This window comes from Lissotriton vulgaris, unplaced genomic scaffold, assembly GCF_964263255.1.
Source record: "Lissotriton vulgaris unplaced genomic scaffold, aLisVul1.2 SCAFFOLD_975, whole genome shotgun sequence".
Lineage (NCBI taxonomy): Eukaryota > Metazoa > Chordata > Amphibia > Caudata > Salamandridae > Lissotriton > Lissotriton vulgaris.
Window position 1 is genome coordinate 509,737 of NW_028241737.1, and position 25,838 is coordinate 535,574.

The 25,838-nt window shown below is 43.8% G+C and overlaps 30 non-coding genes across 30 annotated transcripts; all 30 read left to right on the forward strand.

Moving 5' to 3' along the window:
* The first annotated feature begins 621 nt into the window (after positions 1–621).
* On the forward strand, positions 622–693 carry TRNAM-CAU (transfer RNA methionine (anticodon CAU)). Its single transcript has one exon. It is a non-coding gene; the product is annotated as a tRNA-Met (tRNA).
* Positions 694–1,240: 547 nt separating this feature from the next.
* Positions 1,241–1,312, forward strand: TRNAG-UCC (transfer RNA glycine (anticodon UCC)). Its single transcript has one exon. It is a non-coding gene; the product is annotated as a tRNA-Gly (tRNA).
* A 910-nt stretch (positions 1,313–2,222) lies between these two features.
* TRNAM-CAU (transfer RNA methionine (anticodon CAU)) lies at positions 2,223–2,294 on the forward strand. Its single transcript has one exon. It is a non-coding gene; the product is annotated as a tRNA-Met (tRNA).
* Positions 2,295–3,816: 1,522 nt separating this feature from the next.
* On the forward strand, positions 3,817–3,888 carry TRNAM-CAU (transfer RNA methionine (anticodon CAU)). The gene has a single exon. It is a non-coding gene; the product is annotated as a tRNA-Met (tRNA).
* Positions 3,889–4,435: 547 nt separating this feature from the next.
* On the forward strand, positions 4,436–4,507 carry TRNAG-UCC (transfer RNA glycine (anticodon UCC)). The gene has a single exon. It is a non-coding gene; the product is annotated as a tRNA-Gly (tRNA).
* A 1,528-nt stretch (positions 4,508–6,035) lies between these two features.
* On the forward strand, positions 6,036–6,107 carry TRNAG-CCC (transfer RNA glycine (anticodon CCC)). Its single transcript has one exon. It is a non-coding gene; the product is annotated as a tRNA-Gly (tRNA).
* A 904-nt stretch (positions 6,108–7,011) lies between these two features.
* On the forward strand, positions 7,012–7,083 carry TRNAM-CAU (transfer RNA methionine (anticodon CAU)). The gene has a single exon. It is a non-coding gene; the product is annotated as a tRNA-Met (tRNA).
* A 547-nt stretch (positions 7,084–7,630) lies between these two features.
* TRNAG-UCC (transfer RNA glycine (anticodon UCC)) lies at positions 7,631–7,702 on the forward strand. The gene has a single exon. It is a non-coding gene; the product is annotated as a tRNA-Gly (tRNA).
* Positions 7,703–8,612: 910 nt separating this feature from the next.
* TRNAM-CAU (transfer RNA methionine (anticodon CAU)) lies at positions 8,613–8,684 on the forward strand. The gene has a single exon. It is a non-coding gene; the product is annotated as a tRNA-Met (tRNA).
* Positions 8,685–9,230: 546 nt separating this feature from the next.
* On the forward strand, positions 9,231–9,302 carry TRNAG-CCC (transfer RNA glycine (anticodon CCC)). Its single transcript has one exon. It is a non-coding gene; the product is annotated as a tRNA-Gly (tRNA).
* Positions 9,303–10,206: 904 nt separating this feature from the next.
* On the forward strand, positions 10,207–10,278 carry TRNAM-CAU (transfer RNA methionine (anticodon CAU)). The gene has a single exon. It is a non-coding gene; the product is annotated as a tRNA-Met (tRNA).
* A 547-nt stretch (positions 10,279–10,825) lies between these two features.
* Positions 10,826–10,897, forward strand: TRNAG-UCC (transfer RNA glycine (anticodon UCC)). The gene has a single exon. It is a non-coding gene; the product is annotated as a tRNA-Gly (tRNA).
* A 910-nt stretch (positions 10,898–11,807) lies between these two features.
* On the forward strand, positions 11,808–11,879 carry TRNAM-CAU (transfer RNA methionine (anticodon CAU)). Its single transcript has one exon. It is a non-coding gene; the product is annotated as a tRNA-Met (tRNA).
* Positions 11,880–12,425: 546 nt separating this feature from the next.
* Positions 12,426–12,497, forward strand: TRNAG-CCC (transfer RNA glycine (anticodon CCC)). The gene has a single exon. It is a non-coding gene; the product is annotated as a tRNA-Gly (tRNA).
* Positions 12,498–13,401: 904 nt separating this feature from the next.
* TRNAM-CAU (transfer RNA methionine (anticodon CAU)) lies at positions 13,402–13,473 on the forward strand. The gene has a single exon. It is a non-coding gene; the product is annotated as a tRNA-Met (tRNA).
* Positions 13,474–14,020: 547 nt separating this feature from the next.
* On the forward strand, positions 14,021–14,092 carry TRNAG-UCC (transfer RNA glycine (anticodon UCC)). The gene has a single exon. It is a non-coding gene; the product is annotated as a tRNA-Gly (tRNA).
* A 910-nt stretch (positions 14,093–15,002) lies between these two features.
* TRNAM-CAU (transfer RNA methionine (anticodon CAU)) lies at positions 15,003–15,074 on the forward strand. The gene has a single exon. It is a non-coding gene; the product is annotated as a tRNA-Met (tRNA).
* Positions 15,075–15,620: 546 nt separating this feature from the next.
* Positions 15,621–15,692, forward strand: TRNAG-CCC (transfer RNA glycine (anticodon CCC)). The gene has a single exon. It is a non-coding gene; the product is annotated as a tRNA-Gly (tRNA).
* A 904-nt stretch (positions 15,693–16,596) lies between these two features.
* On the forward strand, positions 16,597–16,668 carry TRNAM-CAU (transfer RNA methionine (anticodon CAU)). The gene has a single exon. It is a non-coding gene; the product is annotated as a tRNA-Met (tRNA).
* A 547-nt stretch (positions 16,669–17,215) lies between these two features.
* Positions 17,216–17,287, forward strand: TRNAG-UCC (transfer RNA glycine (anticodon UCC)). Its single transcript has one exon. It is a non-coding gene; the product is annotated as a tRNA-Gly (tRNA).
* A 910-nt stretch (positions 17,288–18,197) lies between these two features.
* TRNAM-CAU (transfer RNA methionine (anticodon CAU)) lies at positions 18,198–18,269 on the forward strand. Its single transcript has one exon. It is a non-coding gene; the product is annotated as a tRNA-Met (tRNA).
* A 546-nt stretch (positions 18,270–18,815) lies between these two features.
* On the forward strand, positions 18,816–18,887 carry TRNAG-CCC (transfer RNA glycine (anticodon CCC)). The gene has a single exon. It is a non-coding gene; the product is annotated as a tRNA-Gly (tRNA).
* Positions 18,888–19,791: 904 nt separating this feature from the next.
* On the forward strand, positions 19,792–19,863 carry TRNAM-CAU (transfer RNA methionine (anticodon CAU)). Its single transcript has one exon. It is a non-coding gene; the product is annotated as a tRNA-Met (tRNA).
* A 547-nt stretch (positions 19,864–20,410) lies between these two features.
* TRNAG-UCC (transfer RNA glycine (anticodon UCC)) lies at positions 20,411–20,482 on the forward strand. The gene has a single exon. It is a non-coding gene; the product is annotated as a tRNA-Gly (tRNA).
* Positions 20,483–21,392: 910 nt separating this feature from the next.
* Positions 21,393–21,464, forward strand: TRNAM-CAU (transfer RNA methionine (anticodon CAU)). The gene has a single exon. It is a non-coding gene; the product is annotated as a tRNA-Met (tRNA).
* A 546-nt stretch (positions 21,465–22,010) lies between these two features.
* On the forward strand, positions 22,011–22,082 carry TRNAG-CCC (transfer RNA glycine (anticodon CCC)). Its single transcript has one exon. It is a non-coding gene; the product is annotated as a tRNA-Gly (tRNA).
* A 904-nt stretch (positions 22,083–22,986) lies between these two features.
* On the forward strand, positions 22,987–23,058 carry TRNAM-CAU (transfer RNA methionine (anticodon CAU)). The gene has a single exon. It is a non-coding gene; the product is annotated as a tRNA-Met (tRNA).
* Positions 23,059–23,605: 547 nt separating this feature from the next.
* TRNAG-UCC (transfer RNA glycine (anticodon UCC)) lies at positions 23,606–23,677 on the forward strand. The gene has a single exon. It is a non-coding gene; the product is annotated as a tRNA-Gly (tRNA).
* Positions 23,678–24,587: 910 nt separating this feature from the next.
* Positions 24,588–24,659, forward strand: TRNAM-CAU (transfer RNA methionine (anticodon CAU)). Its single transcript has one exon. It is a non-coding gene; the product is annotated as a tRNA-Met (tRNA).
* Positions 24,660–25,205: 546 nt separating this feature from the next.
* TRNAG-CCC (transfer RNA glycine (anticodon CCC)) lies at positions 25,206–25,277 on the forward strand. The gene has a single exon. It is a non-coding gene; the product is annotated as a tRNA-Gly (tRNA).
* Positions 25,278–25,838: the final 561 nt, after the last annotated feature.

A 25,838-nucleotide genomic window follows, 5' to 3' on the forward strand; every position in this document is an offset into this window, starting at 1 on the left:
AAAAGCATTTCTAGGCAATATCTAGCCTCTGAAAAAAATATGCAAGATCCACCGATAAATCTGGCAAAAGTCCCTAACATTTTGTGCATACTTGTGCACTTACCAGAATGTAGCGCCACCTTGTAGCTGTCGAAGGTAATTGCTGCTCACAAAATGTTTTATCAGAAGGCAAGTTGAGAGGAATCCTAGAGGCAGATGTCCATGGAAAGAGCCGCTCACTGCAGCAGGAATGTTGGATGCTTCAAATTCGCAGAGTTTCCTGTCCAACGTCCACTCACGTCCCGAACGCTCCCAAACGCTCAAAAGCCTCACACCGGGCAAGCCCTCACCGGGTAGATCTCTGGCTCCCAGGTAAAGCCAAATCCTGAGCATGCTAGTGCTAGGATCACAGAGAGAGAGAGAGAGGGTTCATGACATGCTGTCTTGATAAAGGTCTGAAACGGCTAGTGCCTAAGAGTGTCTGACTTTCAGTTATGACTGATTGTGAGAGGGGAAGATGAAGTTTTTCTGTACCCAGCATGCCTTGCAATATACTTAGGCAAATGAGGTGAGAGCCGTACCAATCCCACGCTACTCTGCTTAATGCTCCCTATCTGCATAAAAAGAACACTTTCACAACAGAGCAGAGTGGCGCAGCGGAAGCGTGCTGGGCCCATAACCCAGAGGTCGATGGATCGAAACCATCCTCTGCTAATTTTGCTTGACTTTCCTTCCAAGGACCAAGCTGTCATTTCCACGCTGCCAGCAAGGAAAAGCACAAGCTTGTGCCAGCTATGTGAGAAAATACTTGTCAAATATCTGTGTCTGCTGAAATACAAGAGAGGGATCATCAAATGATCCACCCTGTACTTTGAAAGTAAAGACACACAATAATAAGCATAAATGACTGGTGGGACCTTCAAACACTTTTATGGGCAGGCTTTGAATTTCATTCTTTCCTTTTTGTTCTGCTCTTATCTATCTCCTGGGCATTTAATTGAATGTTCTGTATTTCTCTTCCCTGTTTTGCTTCCCATGCTGCCTCTATATATTCTTATCTATTATTTGTAATGCAGCTTTCCATTCTTCTCTTCTGCACAGCTTTGTCCTTGGTTTCAATCCCAGTTCCTTACCCTCTGCAAAAAACTTTCTATTGCTTTTCATGTTGGTATCTAAACCAAATGCACCATTGAAGCTGGTGCAAGATAGTCATTGAACTCAGGATCCTAATGTTAAGAACCGAGAGCGCACAGATCAGAGGGCGTTGGTGGTATAGTGGTGAGCATAGCTGCCTTCCAAGCAGTTGACCCGGGTTCGATTCCCGGCCAACGCAGTACAAATACTTATATATTCTGCAAGCAGGATATATTTTAATGCAACATGTCACAAAATGGAAATATAATGAACAGATTAATCAGCCGTTATATAAAAAATAAACAAATATGTAGGCAAGCATCTCAATCGCCCCTTCTGCTATATTCATTGTCCTAATATATGATAAGTTTCATAAAGCAGAGTCACCACTCACATGTGCTGGTAAAAAATATTTACAGTGGGCAGACAATGAAAGGGCTGAGGCCCGACCACACATTATAACTCCAGCATCTCTATGTTAAAAACCATTTCCTAGGCAATATCTAGCCTCTGAAAACAATATGCAAGATCCATCGATAAATCTGGTGAAAGTCGCCAACATTTTGTGCATACTTGTGCCCTCACCTGAATGTAGCGCCACCTTGTAGACGTCGGAGGTAACTGCAGCTCAAAAAATGTTTCATCAGAGGGCAAGTTTAGAGGAATCCAAAAGGCAGATGTCCATGGAAAGAGCCCCCGACTGCAGCAGGAAGGTTGGATGCTTCAAATTTGCATAGTTTCCAGTCCAACGTCCTCTCATGTACCGAACGCTCCCAAACGCTCAAAAGCCTTACACCGGGCAAGCCCTCACCGGGTAGATCTCTGGCTCCCAGGTAAAGCCAAATCCTGAGCATGCTAGCACTAGGATCACAGAGAGAGAGAGACAGAGAGTGTTGGAGAGCTGCTGTCTTGATAAAGGCCTGAAACGGCTAGTGCGTAAGAGGGTCTGGACTATCAGTTATGACTGATTGTGAGAGGGGAAGATGAAGATTTTCTGCACCCAGCATGCCTTGCGATATAATTAGGCAAATGAGGTGAGAGCCCGACCAATGCCACTTCACTCCGCTGAATGCCTCCTCATCTGCATAAAGAGATCACCTTCATGAACGAGCAGAGTGGCGCAGCGGAAGCGTGCTGGGCCCATAACCCAGAGGTCGATGGATCGAAACCATCCTCTGCTAATTTTGCTTGACTTTCCTTCCAAGGACCAAGCTGTCATTTCCACACTGCCAGAAAGGAAAAGCGCAAGCTTGTGCCAGCTATGTGAGAAAAGACTTCTCAACTATCTGTGTCTGTGTAATACAAGAGTGTTCGTGAAAGGATCAACCCTGTACTTTGAAAGTAAAGACACACAACTATAACCATAAATGACTGGTGGGAGCTTCACACAACTTTCTGGGCATGCTTTGAATTTCATTCTTCCCTTTTTTTTCTGCTCTTATCTATCTCCTGGGCATTTCATGGAATGTTCTCTCTTTCTCTTCCCTGCTTTGCTTCCCATGCTGCCTATATATGCTGATTTCTACTTTTTGTACTGTTGCATTTCATTTCTTCTCTTCTGCACAACTTTGTCCTTGGTTTCAATCCCCAGTTCCTTACCCTCTGCAAAAAACGTTCTACTACTTCTCATGTTGGTATCGAAACCAAATGCACCATTGAAGCTGTTGCAAGATAGTCATTGATTTCGGGAACGTAATATTTAGAACCGAGAGCACACACATCAGAGGGCGTTGGTGGTATAGTGGTGAGCATAGCTGCTTCCCAAGCAGTTGACCCGGGTTCGATTCCAGGCCAACGCAGTGAAAATGCTTATATATTCTGCAAGCAGGACATATTTTAATGCAACATGTCTCAAAATGGAAATTTCATGAACAGATTAATCAGCCATATATAAAAAAATAAACAAATACATAGGCAAACATCTCAATCGCACCTTCTGATACATTCATTGTCCTAATATATGATAAGTTTTATAAAGCAGAGTCACAACTCACATGTGCTGGTAATAAATATGTTACAGTGGGCAAACAATGGAAGGGCTGAGGCCCGACCAGACATTATAACTCCAACATCTCTATGTTAAAAAGCATTTCTAGGCAATATCTAGCCTCTGAAAAAAATATGCAAGATCCACCGATAAATCTGGCAAAAGTCCCTAACATTTTGTGCATACTTGTGCACTTACCAGAATGTAGCGCCACCTTGTAGCTGTCGAAGGTAATTGCTGCTCACAAAATGTTTTATCAGAAGGCAAGTTGAGAGGAATCCTAGAGGCAGATGTCCATGGAAAGAGCCGCTCACTGCAGCAGGAATGTTGGATGCTTCAAATTCGCAGAGTTTCCTGTCCAACGTCCACTCACGTCCCGAACGCTCCCAAACGCTCAAAAGCCTCACACCGGGCAAGCCCTCACCGGGTAGATCTCTGGCTCCCAGGTAAAGCCAAATCCTGAGCATGCTAGTGCTAGGATCACAGAGAGAGAGAGAGAGGGTTCATGACATGCTGTCTTGATAAAGGTCTGAAACGGCTAGTGCCTAAGAGTGTCTGACTTTCAGTTATGACTGATTGTGAGAGGGGAAGATGAAGTTTTTCTGTACCCAGCATGCCTTGCAATATACTTAGGCAAATGAGGTGAGAGCCGTACCAATCCCACGCTACTCTGCTTAATGCTCCCTATCTGCATAAAAAGAACACTTTCACATCAGAGCAGAGTGGCGCAGCGGAAGCGTGCTGGGCCCATAACCCAGAGGTCGATGGATCGAAACCATCCTCTGCTAATTTTGCTTGACTTTCCTTCCAAGGACCAAGCTGTCATTTCCACGCTGCCAGCAAGGAAAAGCACAAGCTTGTGCCAGCTATGTGAGAAAATACTTGTCAAATATCTGTGTCTGCTGAAATACAAGAGAGGGATCATCAAATGATCCACCCTGTACTTTGAAAGTAAAGACACACAATAATAAGCATAAATGACTGGTGGGACCTTCAAACACTTTTATGGGCAGGCTTTGAATTTCATTCTTTCCTTTTTGTTCTGCTCTTATCTATCTCCTGGGCATTTAATTGAATGTTCTGTATTTCTCTTCCCTGTTTTGCTTCCCATGCTGCCTCTATATATTCTTATCTATTATTTGTAATGCAGCTTTCCATTCTTCTCTTCTGCACAGCTTTGTCCTTGGTTTCAATCCCAGTTCCTTACCCTCTGCAAAAAACTTTCTATTGCTTTTCATGTTGGTATCTAAACCAAATGCACCATTGAAGCTGGTGCAAGATAGTCATTGAACTCAGGATCCTAATGTTAAGAACCGAGAGCGCACAGATCAGAGGGCGTTGGTGGTATAGTGGTGAGCATAGCTGCCTTCCAAGCAGTTGACCCGGGTTCGATTCCCGGCCAACGCAGTACAAATACTTATATATTCTGCAAGCAGGATATATTTTAATGCAACATGTCACAAAATGGAAATATAATGAACAGATTAATCAGCCGTTATATAAAAAATAAACAAATATGTAGGCAAGCATCTCAATCGCCCCTTCTGCTATATTCATTGTCCTAATATATGATAAGTTTCATAAAGCAGAGTCACCACTCACATGTGCTGGTAAAAAATATTTACAGTGGGCAGACAATGAAAGGGCTGAGGCCCGACCACACATTATAACTCCAGCATCTCTATGTTAAAAACCATTTCCTAGGCAATATCTAGCCTCTGAAAACAATATGCAAGATCCATCGATAAATCTGGTGAAAGTCGCCAACATTTTGTGCATACTTGTGCCCTCACCTGAATGTAGCGCCACCTTGTAGACGTCGGAGGTAACTGCAGCTCAAAAAATGTTTCATCAGAGGGCAAGTTTAGAGGAATCCAAAAGGCAGATGTCCATGGAAAGAGCCCCCGACTGCAGCAGGAAGGTTGGATGCTTCAAATTTGCATAGTTTCCAGTCCAACGTCCTCTCATGTACCGAACGCTCCCAAACGCTCAAAAGCCTTACACCGGGCAAGCCCTCACCGGGTAGATCTCTGGCTCCCAGGTAAAGCCAAATCCTGAGCATGCTAGCACTAGGATCACAGAGAGAGAGAGACAGAGAGTGTTGGAGAGCTGCTGTCTTGATAAAGGCCTGAAACGGCTAGTGCGTAAGAGGGTCTGGACTATCAGTTATGACTGATTGTGAGAGGGGAAGATGAAGATTTTCTGCACCCAGCATGCCTTGCGATATAATTAGGCAAATGAGGTGAGAGCCCGACCAATGCCACTTCACTCCGCTGAATGCCTCCTCATCTGCATAAAGAGATCACCTTCATGAACGAGCAGAGTGGCGCAGCGGAAGTGTGCTGGGCCCATAACCCAGAGGTCGATGGATCGAAACCATCCTCTGCTAATTTTGCTTGACTTTCCTTCCAAGGACGAAGCTGTCATTTCCACACTGCCAGAAAGGAAAAGCGCAAGCTTGTGCCAGCTATGTGAGAAAAGACTTCTCAACTATCTGTGTCTGTGTAATACAAGAGTGTTCGTGAAAGGATCAACCCTGTACTTTGAAAGTAAAGACACACAACTATAACCATAAATGACTGGTGGGAGCTTCACACAACTTTCTGGGCATGCTTTGAATTTCATTCTTCCCTTTTTTTTCTGCTCTTATCTATCTCCTGGGCATTTCATGGAATGTTCTCTCTTTCTCTTCCCTGCTTTGCTTCCCATGCTGCCTATATATGCTGATTTCTACTTTTTGTACTGTTGCATTTCATTTCTTCTCTTCTGCACAACTTTGTCCTTGGTTTCAATCCCCAGTTCCTTACCCTCTGCAAAAAACGTTCTACTACTTCTCATGTTGGTATCGAAACCAAATGCACCATTGAAGCTGTTGCAAGATAGTCATTGATTTCGGGAACGTAATATTTAGAACCGAGAGCACACACATCAGAGGGCGTTGGTGGTATAGTGGTGAGCATAGCTGCTTCCCAAGCAGTTGACCCGGGTTCGATTCCCGGCCAACGCAGTGAAAATGCTTATATATTCTGCAAGCAGGACATATTTTAATGCAACAGGTCTCAAAATGGAAATTTCATGAACAGATTAATCAGCCATATATAAAAAAATAAACAAATACATAGGCAAACATCTCAATCGCACCTTCTGATACATTCATTGTCCTAATATATGATAAGTTTTATAAAGCAGAGTCACAACTCACATGTGCTGGTAATAAATATGTTACAGTGGGCAAACAATGGAAGGGCTGAGGCCCGACCAGACATTATAACTCCAACATCTCTATGTTAAAAAGCATTTCTAGGCAATATCTAGCCTCTGAAAAAAATATGCAAGATCCACCGATAAATCTGGCAAAAGTCCCTAACATTTTGTGCATACTTGTGCACTTACCAGAATGTAGCGCCACCTTGTAGCTGTCGAAGGTAATTGCTGCTCACAAAATGTTTTATCAGAAGGCAAGTTGAGAGGAATCCTAGAGGCAGATGTCCATGGAAAGAGCCGCTCACTGCAGCAGGAATGTTGGATGCTTCAAATTCGCAGAGTTTCCTGTCCAACGTCCACTCACGTCCCGAACGCTCCCAAACGCTCAAAAGCCTCACACCGGGCAAGCCCTCACCGGGTAGATCTCTGGCTCCCAGGTAAAGCCAAATCCTGAGCATGCTAGTGCTAGGATCACAGAGAGAGAGAGAGAGGGTTCATGACATGCTGTCTTGATAAAGGTCTGAAACGGCTAGTGCCTAAGAGTGTCTGACTTTCAGTTATGACTGATTGTGAGAGGGGAAGATGAAGTTTTTCTGTACCCAGCATGCCTTGCAATATACTTAGGCAAATGAGGTGAGAGCCGTACCAATCCCACGCTACTCTGCTTAATGCTCCCTATCTGCATAAAAAGAACACTTTCACAACAGAGCAGAGTGGCGCAGCGGAAGCGTGCTGGGCCCATAACCCAGAGGTCGATGGATCGAAACCATCCTCTGCTAATTTTGCTTGACTTTCCTTCCAAGGACCAAGCTGTCATTTCCACGCTGCCAGCAAGGAAAAGCACAAGCTTGTGCCAGCTATGTGAGAAAATACTTGTCAAATATCTGTGTCTGCTGAAATACAAGAGAGGGATCATCAAATGATCCACCCTGTACTTTGAAAGTAAAGACACACAATAATAAGCATAAATGACTGGTGGGACCTTCAAACACTTTTATGGGCAGGCTTTGAATTTCATTCTTTCCTTTTTGTTCTGCTCTTATCTATCTCCTGGGCATTTAATTGAATGTTCTGTATTTCTCTTCCCTGTTTTGCTTCCCATGCTGCCTCTATATATTCTTATCTATTATTTGTAATGCAGCTTTCCATTCTTCTCTTCTGCACAGCTTTGTCCTTGGTTTCAATCCCAGTTCCTTACCCTCTGCAAAAAACTTTCTATTGCTTTTCATGTTGGTATCTAAACCAAATGCACCATTGAAGCTGGTGCAAGATAGTCATTGAACTCAGGATCCTAATGTTAAGAACCGAGAGCGCACAGATCAGAGGGCGTTGGTGGTATAGTGGTGAGCATAGCTGCCTTCCAAGCAGTTGACCCGGGTTCGATTCCCGGCCAACGCAGTACAAATACTTATATATTCTGCAAGCAGGATATATTTTAATGCAACATGTCACAAAATGGAAATATAATGAACAGATTAATCAGCCGTTATATAAAAAATAAACAAATATGTAGGCAAGCATCTCAATCGCCCCTTCTGCTATATTCATTGTCCTAATATATGATAAGTTTCATAAAGCAGAGTCACCACTCACATGTGCTGGTAAAAAATATTTACAGTGGGCAGACAATGAAAGGGCTGAGGCCCGACCACACATTATAACTCCAGCATCTCTATGTTAAAAACCATTTCCTAGGCAATATCTAGCCTCTGAAAACAATATGCAAGATCCATCGATAAATCTGGTGAAAGTCGCCAACATTTTGTGCATACTTGTGCCCTCACCTGAATGTAGCGCCACCTTGTAGACGTCGGAGGTAACTGCAGCTCAAAAAATGTTTCATCAGAGGGCAAGTTTAGAGGAATCCAAAAGGCAGATGTCCATGGAAAGAGCCCCCGACTGCAGCAGGAAGGTTGGATGCTTCAAATTTGCATAGTTTCCAGTCCAACGTCCTCTCATGTACCGAACGCTCCCAAACGCTCAAAAGCCTTACACCGGGCAAGCCCTCACCGGGTAGATCTCTGGCTCCCAGGTAAAGCCAAATCCTGAGCATGCTAGCACTAGGATCACAGAGAGAGAGAGACAGAGAGTGTTGGAGAGCTGCTGTCTTGATAAAGGCCTGAAACGGCTAGTGCGTAAGAGGGTCTGGACTATCAGTTATGACTGATTGTGAGAGGGGAAGATGAAGATTTTCTGCACCCAGCATGCCTTGCGATATAATTAGGCAAATGAGGTGAGAGCCCGACCAATGCCACTTCACTCCGCTGAATGCCTCCTCATCTGCATAAAGAGATCACCTTCATGAACGAGCAGAGTGGCGCAGCGGAAGCGTGCTGGGCCCATAACCCAGAGGTCGATGGATCGAAACCATCCTCTGCTAATTTTGCTTGACTTTCCTTCCAAGGACCAAGCTGTCATTTCCACACTGCCAGAAAGGAAAAGCGCAAGCTTGTGCCAGCTATGTGAGAAAAGACTTCTCAACTATCTGTGTCTGTGTAATACAAGAGTGTTCGTGAAAGGATCAACCCTGTACTTTGAAAGTAAAGACACACAACTATAACCATAAATGACTGGTGGGAGCTTCACACAACTTTCTGGGCATGCTTTGAATTTCATTCTTCCCTTTTTTTTCTGCTCTTATCTATCTCCTGGGCATTTCATGGAATGTTCTCTCTTTCTCTTCCCTGCTTTGCTTCCCATGCTGCCTATATATGCTGATTTCTACTTTTTGTACTGTTGCATTTCATTTCTTCTCTTCTGCACAACTTTGTCCTTGGTTTCAATCCCCAGTTCCTTACCCTCTGCAAAAAACGTTCTACTACTTCTCATGTTGGTATCGAAACCAAATGCACCATTGAAGCTGTTGCAAGATAGTCATTGATTTCGGGAACGTAATATTTAGAACCGAGAGCACACACATCAGAGGGCGTTGGTGGTATAGTGGTGAGCATAGCTGCTTCCCAAGCAGTTGACCCGGGTTCGATTCCCGGCCAACGCAGTGAAAATGCTTATATATTCTGCAAGCAGGACATATTTTAATGCAACATGTCTCAAAATGGAAATTTCATGAACAGATTAATCAGCCATATATAAAAAAATAAACAAATACATAGGCAAACATCTCAATCGCACCTTCTGATACATTCATTGTCCTAATATATGATAAGTTTTATAAAGCAGAGTCACAACTCACATGTGCTGGTAATAAATATGTTACAGTGGGCAAACAATGGAAGGGCTGAGGCCCGACCAGACATTATAACTCCAACATCTCTATGTTAAAAAGCATTTCTAGGCAATATCTAGCCTCTGAAAAAAATATGCAAGATCCACCGATAAATCTGGCAAAAGTCCCTAACATTTTGTGCATACTTGTGCACTTACCAGAATGTAGCGCCACCTTGTAGCTGTCGAAGGTAATTGCTGCTCACAAAATGTTTTATCAGAAGGCAAGTTGAGAGGAATCCTAGAGGCAGATGTCCATGGAAAGAGCCGCTCACTGCAGCAGGAATGTTGGATGCTTCAAATTCGCAGAGTTTCCTGTCCAACGTCCACTCACGTCCCGAACGCTCCCAAACGCTCAAAAGCCTCACACCGGGCAAGCCCTCACCGGGTAGATCTCTGGCTCCCAGGTAAAGCCAAATCCTGAGCATGCTAGTGCTAGGATCACAGAGAGAGAGAGAGAGGGTTCATGACATGCTGTCTTGATAAAGGTCTGAAACGGCTAGTGCCTAAGAGTGTCTGACTTTCAGTTATGACTGATTGTGAGAGGGGAAGATGAAGTTTTTCTGTACCCAGCATGCCTTGCAATATACTTAGGCAAATGAGGTGAGAGCCGTACCAATCCCACGCTACTCTGCTTAATGCTCCCTATCTGCATAAAAAGAACACTTTCACAACAGAGCAGAGTGGCGCAGCGGAAGCGTGCTGGGCCCATAACCCAGAGGTCGATGGATCGAAACCATCCTCTGCTAATTTTGCTTGACTTTCCTTCCAAGGACCAAGCTGTCATTTCCACGCTGCCAGCAAGGAAAAGCACAAGCTTGTGCCAGCTATGTGAGAAAATACTTGTCAAATATCTGTGTCTGCTGAAATACAAGAGAGGGATCATCAAATGATCCACCCTGTACTTTGAAAGTAAAGACACACAATAATAAGCATAAATGACTGGTGGGACCTTCAAACACTTTTATGGGCAGGCTTTGAATTTCATTCTTTCCTTTTTGTTCTGCTCTTATCTATCTCCTGGGCATTTAATTGAATGTTCTGTATTTCTCTTCCCTGTTTTGCTTCCCATGCTGCCTCTATATATTCTTATCTATTATTTGTAATGCAGCTTTCCATTCTTCTCTTCTGCACAGCTTTGTCCTTGGTTTCAATCCCAGTTCCTTACCCTCTGCAAAAAACTTTCTATTGCTTTTCATGTTGGTATCTAAACCAAATGCACCATTGAAGCTGGTGCAAGATAGTCATTGAACTCAGGATCCTAATGTTAAGAACCGAGAGCGCACAGATCAGAGGGCGTTGGTGGTATAGTGGTGAGCATAGCTGCCTTCCAAGCAGTTGACCCGGGTTCGATTCCCGGCCAACGCAGTACAAATACTTATATATTCTGCAAGCAGGATATATTTTAATGCAACATGTCACAAAATGGAAATATAATGAACAGATTAATCAGCCGTTATATAAAAAATAAACAAATATGTAGGCAAGCATCTCAATCGCCCCTTCTGCTATATTCATTGTCCTAATATATGATAAGTTTCATAAAGCAGAGTCACCACTCACATGTGCTGGTAAAAAATATTTACAGTGGGCAGACAATGAAAGGGCTGAGGCCCGACCACACATTATAACTCCAGCATCTCTATGTTAAAAACCATTTCCTAGGCAATATCTAGCCTCTGAAAACAATATGCAAGATCCATCGATAAATCTGGTGAAAGTCGCCAACATTTTGTGCATACTTGTGCCCTCACCTGAATGTAGCGCCACCTTGTAGACGTCGGAGGTAACTGCAGCTCAAAAAATGTTTCATCAGAGGGCAAGTTTAGAGGAATCCAAAAGGCAGATGTCCATGGAAAGAGCCCCCGACTGCAGCAGGAAGGTTGGATGCTTCAAATTTGCATAGTTTCCAGTCCAACGTCCTCTCATGTACCGAACGCTCCCAAACGCTCAAAAGCCTTACACCGGGCAAGCCCTCACCGGGTAGATCTCTGGCTCCCAGGTAAAGCCAAATCCTGAGCATGCTAGCACTAGGATCACAGAGAGAGAGAGACAGAGAGTGTTGGAGAGCTGCTGTCTTGATAAAGGCCTGAAACGGCTAGTGCGTAAGAGGGTCTGGACTATCAGTTATGACTGATTGTGAGAGGGGAAGATGAAGATTTTCTGCACCCAGCATGCCTTGCGATATAATTAGGCAAATGAGGTGAGAGCCCGACCAATGCCACTTCACTCCGCTGAATGCCTCCTCATCTGCATAAAGAGATCACCTTCATGAACGAGCAGAGTGGCGCAGCGGAAGCGTGCTGGGCCCATAACCCAGAGGTCGATGGATCGAAACCATCCTCTGCTAATTTTGCTTGACTTTCCTTCCAAGGACCAAGCTGTCATTTCCACACTGCCAGAAAGGAAAAGCGCAAGCTTGTGCCAGCTATGTGAGAAAAGACTTCTCAACTATCTGTGTCTGTGTAATACAAGAGTGTTCGTGAAAGGATCAACCCTGTACTTTGAAAGTAAAGACACACAACTATAACCATAAATGACTGGTGGGAGCTTCACACAACTTTCTGGGCATGCTTTGAATTTCATTCTTCCCTTTTTTTTCTGCTCTTATCTATCTCCTGGGCATTTCATGGAATGTTCTCTCTTTCTCTTCCCTGCTTTGCTTCCCATGCTGCCTATATATGCTGATTTCTACTTTTTGTACTGTTGCATTTCATTTCTTCTCTTCTGCACAACTTTGTCCTTGGTTTCAATCCCCAGTTCCTTACCCTCTGCAAAAAACGTTCTACTACTTCTCATGTTGGTATCGAAACCAAATGCACCATTGAAGCTGTTGCAAGATAGTCATTGATTTCGGGAACGTAATATTTAGAACCGAGAGCACACACATCAGAGGGCGTTGGTGGTATAGTGGTGAGCATAGCTGCTTCCCAAGCAGTTGACCCGGGTTCGATTCCCGGCCAACGCAGTGAAAATGCTTATATATTCTGCAAGCAGGACATATTTTAATGCAACATGTCTCAAAATGGAAATTTCATGAACAGATTAATCAGCCATATATAAAAAAATAAACAAATACATAGGCAAACATCTCAATCGCACCTTCTGATACATTCATTGTCCTAATATATGATAAGTTTTATAAAGCAGAGTCACAACTCACATGTGCTGGTAATAAATATGTTACAGTGGGCAAACAATGGAAGGGCTGAGGCCCGACCAGACATTATAACTCCAACATCTCTATGTTAAAAAGCATTTCTAGGCAATATCTAGCCTCTGAAAAAAATATGCAAGATCCACCGATAAATCTGGCAAAAGTCCCTAACATTTTGTGCATACTTGTGCACTTACCAGAATGTAGCGCCACCTTGTAGCTGTCGAAGGTAATTGCTGCTCACAAAATGTTTTATCAGAAGGCAAGTTGAGAGGAATCCTAGAGGCAGATGTCCATGGAAAGAGCCGCTCACTGCAGCAGGAATGTTGGATGCTTCAAATTCGCAGAGTTTCCTGTCCAACGTCCACTCACGTCCCGAACGCTCCCAAACGCTCAAAAGCCTCACACCGGGCAAGCCCTCACCGGGTAGATCTCTGGCTCCCAGGTAAAGCCAAATCCTGAGCATGCTAGTGCTAGGATCACAGAGAGAGAGAGAGAGGGTTCATGACATGCTGTCTTGATAAAGGTCTGAAACGGCTAGTGCCTAAGAGTGTCTGACTTTCAGTTATGACTGATTGTGAGAGGGGAAGATGAAGTTTTTCTGTACCCAGCATGCCTTGCAATATACTTAGGCAAATGAGGTGAGAGCCGTACCAATCCCACGCTACTCTGCTTAATGCTCCCTATCTGCATAAAAAGAACACTTTCACATCAGAGCAGAGTGGCGCAGCGGAAGCGTGCTGGGCCCATAACCCAGAGGTCGATGGATCGAAACCATCCTCTGCTAATTTTGCTTGACTTTCCTTCCAAGGACCAAGCTGTCATTTCCACGCTGCCAGCAAGGAAAAGCACAAGCTTGTGCCAGCTATGTGAGAAAATACTTGTCAAATATCTGTGTCTGCTGAAATACAAGAGAGGGATCATCAAATGATCCACCCTGTACTTTGAAAGTAAAGACACACAATAATAAGCATAAATGACTGGTGGGACCTTCAAACACTTTTATGGGCAGGCTTTGAATTTCATTCTTTCCTTTTTGTTCTGCTCTTATCTATCTCCTGGGCATTTAATTGAATGTTCTGTATTTCTCTTCCCTGTTTTGCTTCCCATGCTGCCTCTATATATTCTTATCTATTATTTGTAATGCAGCTTTCCATTCTTCTCTTCTGCACAGCTTTGTCCTTGGTTTCAATCCCAGTTCCTTACCCTCTGCAAAAAACTTTCTATTGCTTTTCATGTTGGTATCTAAACCAAATGCACCATTGAAGCTGGTGCAAGATAGTCATTGAACTCAGGATCCTAATGTTAAGAACCGAGAGCGCACAGATCAGAGGGCGTTGGTGGTATAGTGGTGAGCATAGCTGCCTTCCAAGTAGTTGACCCGGGTTCGATTCCCGGCCAACGCAGTACAAATACTTATATATTCTGCAAGCAGGATATATTTTAATGCAACATGTCACAAAATGGAAATATAATGAACAGATTAATCAGCCGTTATATAAAAAATAAACAAATATGTAGGCAAGCATCTCAATCGCCCCTTCTGCTATATTCATTGTCCTAATATATGATAAGTTTCATAAAGCAGAGTCACCACTCACATGTGCTGGTAAAAAATATTTACAGTGGGCAGACAATGAAAGGGCTGAGGCCCGACCACACATTATAACTCCAGCATCTCTATGTTAAAAACCATTTCCTAGGCAATATCTAGCCTCTGAAAACAATATGCAAGATCCATCGATAAATCTGGTGAAAGTCGCCAACATTTTGTGCATACTTGTGCCCTCACCTGAATGTAGCGCCACCTTGTAGACGTCGGAGGTAACTGCAGCTCAAAAAATGTTTCATCAGAGGGCAAGTTTAGAGGAATCCAAAAGGCAGATGTCCATGGAAAGAGCCCCCGACTGCAGCAGGAAGGTTGGATGCTTCAAATTTGCATAGTTTCCAGTCCAACGTCCTCTCATGTACCGAACGCTCCCAAACGCTCAAAAGCCTTACACCGGGCAAGCCCTCACCGGGTAGATCTCTGGCTCCCAGGTAAAGCCAAATCCTGAGCATGCTAGCACTAGGATCACAGAGAGAGAGAGACAGAGAGTGTTGGAGAGCTGCTGTCTTGATAAAGGCCTGAAACGGCTAGTGCGTAAGAGGGTCTGGACTATCAGTTATGACTGATTGTGAGAGGGGAAGATGAAGATTTTCTGCACCCAGCATGCCTTGCGATATAATTAGGCAAATGAGGTGAGAGCCCGACCAATGCCACTTCACTCCGCTGAATGCCTCCTCATCTGCATAAAGAGATCACCTTCATGAACGAGCAGAGTGGCGCAGCGGAAGCGTGCTGGGCCCATAACCCAGAGGTCGATGGATCGAAACCATCCTCTGCTAATTTTGCTTGACTTTCCTTCCAAGGACCAAGCTGTCATTTCCACACTGCCAGAAAGGAAAAGCGCAAGCTTGTGCCAGCTATGTGAGAAAAGACTTCTCAACTATCTGTGTCTGTGTAATACAAGAGTGTTCGTGAAAGGATCAACCCTGTACTTTGAAAGTAAAGACACACAACTATAACCATAAATGACTGGTGGGAGCTTCACACAACTTTCTGGGCATGCTTTGAATTTCATTCTTCCCTTTTTTTTCTGCTCTTATCTATCTCCTGGGCATTTCATGGAATGTTCTCTCTTTCTCTTCCCTGCTTTGCTTCCCATGCTGCCTATATATGCTGATTTCTACTTTTTGTACTGTTGCATTTCATTTCTTCTCTTCTGCACAACTTTGTCCTTGGTTTCAATCCCCAGTTCCTTACCCTCTGCAAAAAACGTTCTACTACTTCTCATGTTGGTATCGAAACCAAATGCACCATTGAAGCTGTTGCAAGATAGTCATTGATTTCGGGAACGTAATATTTAGAACCGAGAGCACACACATCAGAGGGCGTTGGTGGTATAGTGGTGAGCATAGCTGCTTCCCAAGCAGTTGACCCGGGTTCGATTCCCGGCCAACGCAGTGAAAATGCTTATATATTCTGCAAGCAGGACATATTTTAATGCAACAGGTCTCAAAATGGAAATTTCATGAACAGATTAATCAGCCATATATAAAAAAATAAACAAATACATAGGCAAACATCTCAATCGCACCTTCTGATACATTCATTGTCCTAATATATGATAAGTTTTATAAAGCAGAGTCACAACTCACATGTGCTGGTAATAAATATGTTACAGTGGGCAAACAATGGAAGGGCTGAGGCCCGACCAGACATTATAACTCCAACATCTCTATGTTAAAAAGCATTTCTAGGCAATATCTAGCCTCTGAAAAAAATATGCAAGATCCACCGATAAATCTGGCAAAAGTCCCTAACATTTTGTGCATACTTGTGCACTTACCAGAATGTAGCGCCACCTTGTAGCTGTCGAAGGTAATTGCTGCTCACAAAATGTTTTATCAGAAGGCAAGTTGAGAGGAATCCTAGAGGCAGATGTCCATGGAAAGAGCCGCTCACTGCAGCAGGAATGTTGGATGCTTCAAATTCGCAGAGTTTCCTGTCCAACGTCCACTCACGTCCCGAACGCTCCCAAACGCTCAAAAGCCTCACACCGGGCAAGCCCTCACCGGGTAGATCTCTGGCTCCCAGGTAAAGCCAAATCCTGAGCATGCTAGTGCTAGGATCACAGAGAGAGAGAGAGAGGGTTCATGACATGCTGTCTTGATAAAGGTCTGAAACGGCTAGTGCCTAAGAGTGTCTGACTTTCAGTTATGACTGATTGTGAGAGGGGAAGATGAAGTTTTTCTGTACCCAGCATGCCTTGCAATATACTTAGGCAAATGAGGTGAGAGCCGTACCAATCCCACGCTACTCTGCTTAATGCTCCCTATCTGCATAAAAAGAACACTTTCACAACAGAGCAGAGTGGCGCAGCGGAAGCGTGCTGGGCCCATAACCCAGAGGTCGATGGATCGAAACCATCCTCTGCTAATTTTGCTTGACTTTCCTTCCAAGGACCAAGCTGTCATTTCCACGCTGCCAGCAAGGAAAAGCACAAGCTTGTGCCAGCTATGTGAGAAAATACTTGTCAAATATCTGTGTCTGCTGAAATACAAGAGAGGGATCATCAAATGATCCACCCTGTACTTTGAAAGTAAAGACACACAATAATAAGCATAAATGACTGGTGGGACCTTCAAACACTTTTATGGGCAGGCTTTGAATTTCATTCTTTCCTTTTTGTTCTGCTCTTATCTATCTCCTGGGCATTTAATTGAATGTTCTGTATTTCTCTTCCCTGTTTTGCTTCCCATGCTGCCTCTATATATTCTTATCTATTATTTGTAATGCAGCTTTCCATTCTTCTCTTCTGCACAGCTTTGTCCTTGGTTTCAATCCCAGTTCCTTACCCTCTGCAAAAAACTTTCTATTGCTTTTCATGTTGGTATCTAAACCAAATGCACCATTGAAGCTGGTGCAAGATAGTCATTGAACTCAGGATCCTAATGTTAAGAACCGAGAGCGCACAGATCAGAGGGCGTTGGTGGTATAGTGGTGAGCATAGCTGCCTTCCAAGCAGTTGACCCGGGTTCGATTCCCGGCCAACGCAGTACAAATACTTATATATTCTGCAAGCAGGATATATTTTAATGCAACATGTCACAAAATGGAAATATAATGAACAGATTAATCAGCCGTTATATAAAAAATAAACAAATATGTAGGCAAGCATCTCAATCGCCCCTTCTGCTATATTCATTGTCCTAATATATGATAAGTTTCATAAAGCAGAGTCACCACTCACATGTGCTGGTAAAAAATATTTACAGTGGGCAGACAATGAAAGGGCTGAGGCCCGACCACACATTATAACTCCAGCATCTCTATGTTAAAAACCATTTCCTAGGCAATATCTAGCCTCTGAAAACAATATGCAAGATCCATCGATAAATCTGGTGAAAGTCGCCAACATTTTGTGCATACTTGTGCCCTCACCTGAATGTAGCGCCACCTTGTAGACGTCGGAGGTAACTGCAGCTCAAAAAATGTTTCATCAGAGGGCAAGTTTAGAGGAATCCAAAAGGCAGATGTCCATGGAAAGAGCCCCCGACTGCAGCAGGAAGGTTGGATGCTTCAAATTTGCATAGTTTCCAGTCCAACGTCCTCTCATGTACCGAACGCTCCCAAACGCTCAAAAGCCTTACACCGGGCAAGCCCTCACCGGGTAGATCTCTGGCTCCCAGGTAAAGCCAAATCCTGAGCATGCTAGCACTAGGATCACAGAGAGAGAGAGACAGAGAGTGTTGGAGAGCTGCTGTCTTGATAAAGGCCTGAAACGGCTAGTGCGTAAGAGGGTCTGGACTATCAGTTATGACTGATTGTGAGAGGGGAAGATGAAGATTTTCTGCACCCAGCATGCCTTGCGATATAATTAGGCAAATGAGGTGAGAGCCCGACCAATGCCACTTCACTCCGCTGAATGCCTCCTCATCTGCATAAAGAGATCACCTTCATGAACGAGCAGAGTGGCGCAGCGGAAGCGTGCTGGGCCCATAACCCAGAGGTCGATGGATCGAAACCATCCTCTGCTAATTTTGCTTGACTTTCCTTCCAAGGACCAAGCTGTCATTTCCACACTGCCAGAAAGGAAAAGCGCAAGCTTGTGCCAGCTATGTGAGAAAAGACTTCTCAACTATCTGTGTCTGTGTAATACAAGAGTGTTCGTGAAAGGATCAACCCTGTACTTTGAAAGTAAAGACACACAACTATAACCATAAATGACTGGTGGGAGCTTCACACAACTTTCTGGGCATGCTTTGAATTTCATTCTTCCCTTTTTTTTCTGCTCTTATCTATCTCCTGGGCATTTCATGGAATGTTCTCTCTTTCTCTTCCCTGCTTTGCTTCCCATGCTGCCTATATATGCTGATTTCTACTTTTTGTACTGTTGCATTTCATTTCTTCTCTTCTGCACAACTTTGTCCTTGGTTTCAATCCCCAGTTCCTTACCCTCTGCAAAAAACGTTCTACTACTTCTCATGTTGGTATCGAAACCAAATGCACCATTGAAGCTGTTGCAAGATAGTCATTGATTTCGGGAACGTAATATTTAGAACCGAGAGCACACACATCAGAGGGCGTTGGTGGTATAGTGGTGAGCATAGCTGCTTCCCAAGCAGTTGACCCGGGTTCGATTCCCGGCCAACGCAGTGAAAATGCTTATATATTCTGCAAGCAGGACATATTTTAATGCAACAGGTCTCAAAATGGAAATTTCATGAACAGATTAATCAGCCATATATAAAAAAATAAACAAATACATAGGCAAACATCTCAATCGCACCTTCTGATACATTCATTGTCCTAATATATGATAAGTTTTATAAAGCAGAGTCACAACTCACATGTGCTGGTAATAAATATGTTACAGTGGGCAAACAATGGAAGGGCTGAGGCCCGACCAGACATTATAACTCCAACATCTCTATGTTAAAAAGCATTTCTAGGCAATATCTAGCCTCTGAAAAAAATATGCAAGATCCACCGATAAATCTGGCAAAAGTCCCTAACATTTTGTGCATACTTGTGCACTTACCAGAATGTAGCGCCACCTTGTAGCTGTCGAAGGTAATTGCTGCTCACAAAATGTTTTATCAGAAGGCAAGTTGAGAGGAATCCTAGAGGCAGATGTCCATGGAAAGAGCCGCTCACTGCAGCAGGAATGTTGGATGCTTCAAATTCGCAGAGTTTCCTGTCCAACGTCCACTCACGTCCCGAACGCTCCCAAACGCTCAAAAGCCTCACACCGGGCAAGCCCTCACCGGGTAGATCTCTGGCTCCCAGGTAAAGCCAAATCCTGAGCATGCTAGTGCTAGGATCACAGAGAGAGAGAGAGAGGGTTCATGACATGCTGTCTTGATAAAGGTCTGAAACGGCTAGTGCCTAAGAGTGTCTGACTTTCAGTTATGACTGATTGTGAGAGGGGAAGATGAAGTTTTTCTGTACCCAGCATGCCTTGCAATATACTTAGGCAAATGAGGTGAGAGCCGTACCAATCCCACGCTACTCTGCTTAATGCTCCCTATCTGCATAAAAAGAACACTTTCACAACAGAGCAGAGTGGCGCAGCGGAAGCGTGCTGGGCCCATAACCCAGAGGTCGATGGATCGAAACCATCCTCTGCTAATTTTGCTTGACTTTCCTTCCAAGGACCAAGCTGTCATTTCCACGCTGCCAGCAAGGAAAAGCACAAGCTTGTGCCAGCTATGTGAGAAAATACTTGTCAAATATCTGTGTCTGCTGAAATACAAGAGAGGGATCATCAAATGATCCACCCTGTACTTTGAAAGTAAAGACACACAATAATAAGCATAAATGACTGGTGGGACCTTCAAACACTTTTATGGGCAGGCTTTGAATTTCATTCTTTCCTTTTTGTTCTGCTCTTATCTATCTCCTGGGCATTTAATTGAATGTTCTGTATTTCTCTTCCCTGTTTTGCTTCCCATGCTGCCTCTATATATTCTTATCTATTATTTGTAATGCAGCTTTCCATTCTTCTCTTCTGCACAGCTTTGTCCTTGGTTTCAATCCCAGTTCCTTACCCTCTGCAAAAAACTTTCTATTGCTTTTCATGTTGGTATCTAAACCAAATGCACCATTGAAGCTGGTGCAAGATAGTCATTGAACTCAGGATCCTAATGTTAAGAACCGAGAGCGCACAGATCAGAGGGCGTTGGTGGTATAGTGGTGAGCATAGCTGCCTTCCAAGCAGTTGACCCGGGTTCGATTCCCGGCCAACGCAGTACAAATACTTATATATTCTGCAAGCAGGATATATTTTAATGCAACATGTCACAAAATGGAAATATAATGAACAGATTAATCAGCCGTTATATAAAAAATAAACAAATATGTAGGCAAGCATCTCAATCGCCCCTTCTGCTATATTCATTGTCCTAATATATGATAAGTTTCATAAAGCAGAGTCACCACTCACATGTGCTGGTAAAAAATATTTACAGTGGGCAGACAATGAAAGGGCTGAGGCCCGACCACACATTATAACTCCAGCATCTCTATGTTAAAAACCATTTCCTAGGCAATATCTAGCCTCTGAAAACAATATGCAAGATCCATCGATAAATCTGGTGAAAGTCGCCAACATTTTGTGCATACTTGTGCCCTCACCTGAATGTAGCGCCACCTTGTAGACGTCGGAGGTAACTGCAGCTCAAAAAATGTTTCATCAGAGGGCAAGTTTAGAGGAATCCAAAAGGCAGATGTCCATGGAAAGAGCCCCCGACTGCAGCAGGAAGGTTGGATGCTTCAAATTTGCATAGTTTCCAGTCCAACGTCCTCTCATGTACCGAACGCTCCCAAACGCTCAAAAGCCTTACACCGGGCAAGCCCTCACCGGGTAGATCTCTGGCTCCCAGGTAAAGCCAAATCCTGAGCATGCTAGCACTAGGATCACAGAGAGAGAGAGACAGAGAGTGTTGGAGAGCTGCTGTCTTGATAAAGGCCTGAAACGGCTAGTGCGTAAGAGGGTCTGGACTATCAGTTATGACTGATTGTGAGAGGGGAAGATGAAGATTTTCTGCACCCAGCATGCCTTGCGATATAATTAGGCAAATGAGGTGAGAGCCCGACCAATGCCACTTCACTCCGCTGAATGCCTCCTCATCTGCATAAAGAGATCACCTTCATGAACGAGCAGAGTGGCGCAGCGGAAGCGTGCTGGGCCCATAACCCAGAGGTCGATGGATCGAAACCATCCTCTGCTAATTTTGCTTGACTTTCCTTCCAAGGACCAAGCTGTCATTTCCACACTGCCAGAAAGGAAAAGCGCAAGCTTGTGCCAGCTATGTGAGAAAAGACTTCTCAACTATCTGTGTCTGTGTAATACAAGAGTGTTCGTGAAAGGATCAACCCTGTACTTTGAAAGTAAAGACACACAACTATAACCATAAATGACTGGTGGGAGCTTCACACAACTTTCTGGGCATGCTTTGAATTTCATTCTTCCCTTTTTTTTCTGCTCTTATCTATCTCCTGGGCATTTCATGGAATGTTCTCTCTTTCTCTTCCCTGCTTTGCTTCCCATGCTGCCTATATATGCTGATTTCTACTTTTTGTACTGTTGCATTTCATTTCTTCTCTTCTGCACAACTTTGTCCTTGGTTTCAATCCCCAGTTCCTTACCCTCTGCAAAAAACGTTCTACTACTTCTCATGTTGGTATCGAAACCAAATGCACCATTGAAGCTGTTGCAAGATAGTCATTGATTTCGGGAACGTAATATTTAGAACCGAGAGCACACACATCAGAGGGCGTTGGTGGTATAGTGGTGAGCATAGCTGCTTCCCAAGCAGTTGACCCGGGTTCGATTCCCGGCCAACGCAGTGAAAATGCTTATATATTCTGCAAGCAGGACATATTTTAATGCAACAGGTCTCAAAATGGAAATTTCATGAACAGATTAATCAGCCATATATAAAAAAATAAACAAATACATAGGCAAACATCTCAATCGCACCTTCTGATACATTCATTGTCCTAATATATGATAAGTTTTATAAAGCAGAGTCACAACTCACATGTGCTGGTAATAAATATGTTACAGTGGGCAAACAATGGAAGGGCTGAGGCCCGACCAGACATTATAACTCCAACATCTCTATGTTAAAAAGCATTTCTAGGCAATATCTAGCCTCTGAAAAAAATATGCAAGATCCACCGATAAATCTGGCAAAAGTCCCTAACATTTTGTGCATACTTGTGCACTTACCAGAATGTAGCGCCACCTTGTAGCTGTCGAAGGTAATTGCTGCTCACAAAATGTTTTATCAGAAGGCAAGTTGAGAGGAATCCTAGAGGCAGATGTCCATGGAAAGAGCCGCTCACTGCAGCAGGAATGTTGGATGCTTCAAATTCGCAGAGTTTCCTGTCCAACGTCCACTCACGTCCCGAACGCTCCCAAACGCTCAAAAGCCTCACACCGGGCAAGCCCTCACCGGGTAGATCTCTGGCTCCCAGGTAAAGCCAAATCCTGAGCATGCTAGTGCTAGGATCACAGAGAGAGAGAGAGAGGGTTCATGACATGCTGTCTTGATAAAGGTCTGAAACGGCTAGTGCCTAAGAGTGTCTGACTTTCAGTTATGACTGATTGTGAGAGGGGAAGATGAAGTTTTTCTGTACCCAGCATGCCTTGCAATATACTTAGGCAAATGAGGTGAGAGCCGTACCAATCCCACGCTACTCTGCTTAATGCTCCCTATCTGCATAAAAAGAACACTTTCACAACAGAGCAGAGTGGCGCAGCGGAAGCGTGCTGGGCCCATAACCCAGAGGTCGATGGATCGAAACCATCCTCTGCTAATTTTGCTTGACTTTCCTTCCAAGGACCAAGCTGTCATTTCCACGCTGCCAGCAAGGAAAAGCACAAGCTTGTGCCAGCTATGTGAGAAAATACTTGTCAAATATCTGTGTCTGCTGAAATACAAGAGAGGGATCATCAAATGATCCACCCTGTACTTTGAAAGTAAAGACACACAATAATAAGCATAAATGACTGGTGGGACCTTCAAACACTTTTATGGGCAGGCTTTGAATTTCATTCTTTCCTTTTTGTTCTGCTCTTATCTATCTCCTGGGCATTTAATTGAATGTTCTGTATTTCTCTTCCCTGTTTTGCTTCCCATGCTGCCTCTATATATTCTTATCTATTATTTGTAATGCAGCTTTCCATTCTTCTCTTCTGCACAGCTTTGTCCTTGGTTTCAATCCCAGTTCCTTACCCTCTGCAAAAAACTTTCTATTGCTTTTCATGTTGGTATCTAAACCAAATGCACCATTGAAGCTGGTGCAAGATAGTCATTGAACTCAGGATCCTAATGTTAAGAACCGAGAGCGCACAGATCAGAGGGCGTTGGTGGTATAGTGGTGAGCATAGCTGCCTTCCAAGCAGTTGACCCGGGTTCGATTCCCGGCCAACGCAGTACAAATACTTATATATTCTGCAAGCAGGATATATTTTAATGCAACATGTCACAAAATGGAAATATAATGAACAGATTAATCAGCCGTTATATAAAAAATAAACAAATATGTAGGCAAGCATCTCAATCGCCCCTTCTGCTATATTCATTGTCCTAATATATGATAAGTTTCATAAAGCAGAGTCACCACTCACATGTGCTGGTAAAAAATATTTACAGTGGGCAGACAATGAAAGGGCTGAGGCCCGACCACACATTATAACTCCAGCATCTCTATGTTAAAAACCATTTCCTAGGCAATATCTAGCCTCTGAAAACAATATGCAAGATCCATCGATAAATCTGGTGAAAGTCGCCAACATTTTGTGCATACTTGTGCCCTCACCTGAATGTAGCGCCACCTTGTAGACGTCGGAGGTAACTGCAGCTCAAAAAATGTTTCATCAGAGGGCAAGTTTAGAGGAATCCAAAAGGCAGATGTCCATGGAAAGAGCCCCCGACTGCAGCAGGAAGGTTGGATGCTTCAAATTTGCATAGTTTCCAGTCCAACGTCCTCTCATGTACCGAACGCTCCCAAACGCTCAAAAGCCTTACACCGGGCAAGCCCTCACCGGGTAGATCTCTGGCTCCCAGGTAAAGCCAAATCCTGAGCATGCTAGCACTAGGATCACAGAGAGAGAGAGACAGAGAGTGTTGGAGAGCTGCTGTCTTGATAAAGGCCTGAAACGGCTAGTGCGTAAGAGGGTCTGGACTATCAGTTATGACTGATTGTGAGAGGGGAAGATGAAGATTTTCTGCACCCAGCATGCCTTGCGATATAATTAGGCAAATGAGGTGAGAGCCCGACCAATGCCACTTCACTCCGCTGAATGCCTCCTCATCTGCATAAAGAGATCACCTTCATGAACGAGCAGAGTGGCGCAGCGGAAGCGTGCTGGGCCCATAACCCAGAGGTCGATGGATCGAAACCATCCTCTGCTAATTTTGCTTGACTTTCCTTCCAAGGACCAAGCTGTCATTTCCACACTGCCAGAAAGGAAAAGCGCAAGCTTGTGCCAGCTATGTGAGAAAAGACTTCTCAACTATCTGTGTCTGTGTAATACAAGAGTGTTCGTGAAAGGATCAACCCTGTACTTTGAAAGTAAAGACACACAACTATAACCATAAATGACTGGTGGGAGCTTCACACAACTTTCTGGGCATGCTTTGAATTTCATTCTTCCCTTTTTTTTCTGCTCTTATCTATCTCCTGGGCATTTCATGGAATGTTCTCTCTTTCTCTTCCCTGCTTTGCTTCCCATGCTGCCTATATATGCTGATTTCTACTTTTTGTACTGTTGCATTTCATTTCTTCTCTTCTGCACAACTTTGTCCTTGGTTTCAATCCCCAGTTCCTTACCCTCTGCAAAAAACGTTCTACTACTTCTCATGTTGGTATCGAAACCAAATGCACCATTGAAGCTGTTGCAAGATAGTCATTGATTTCGGGAACGTAATATTTAGAACCGAGAGCACACACATCAGAGGGCGTTGGTGGTATAGTGGTGAGCATAGCTGCTTCCCAAGCAGTTGACCCGGGTTCGATTCCCGGCCAACGCAGTGAAAATGCTTATATATTCTGCAAGCAGGACATATTTTAATGCAACATGTCTCAAAATGGAAATTTCATGAACAGATTAATCAGCCATATATAAAAAAATAAACAAATACATAGGCAAACATCTCAATCGCACCTTCTGATACATTCATTGTCCTAATATATGATAAGTTTTATAAAGCAGAGTCACAACTCACATGTGCTGGTAATAAATATGTTACAGTGGGCAAACAATGGAAGGGCTGAGGCCCGACCAGACATTATAACTCCAACATCTCTATGTTAAAAAGCATTTCTAGGCAATATCTAGCCTCTGAAAAAAATATGCAAGATCCACCGATAAATCTGGCAAAAGTCCCTAACATTTTGTGCATACTTGTGCACTTACCAGAATGTAGCGCCACCTTGTAGCTGTCGAAGGTAATTGCTGCTCACAAAATGTTTTATCAGAAGGCAAGTTGAGAGGAATCCTAGAGGCAGATGTCCATGGAAAGAGCCGCTCACTGCAGCAGGAATGTTGGATGCTTCAAATTCGCAGAGTTTCCTGTCCAACGTCCACTCAC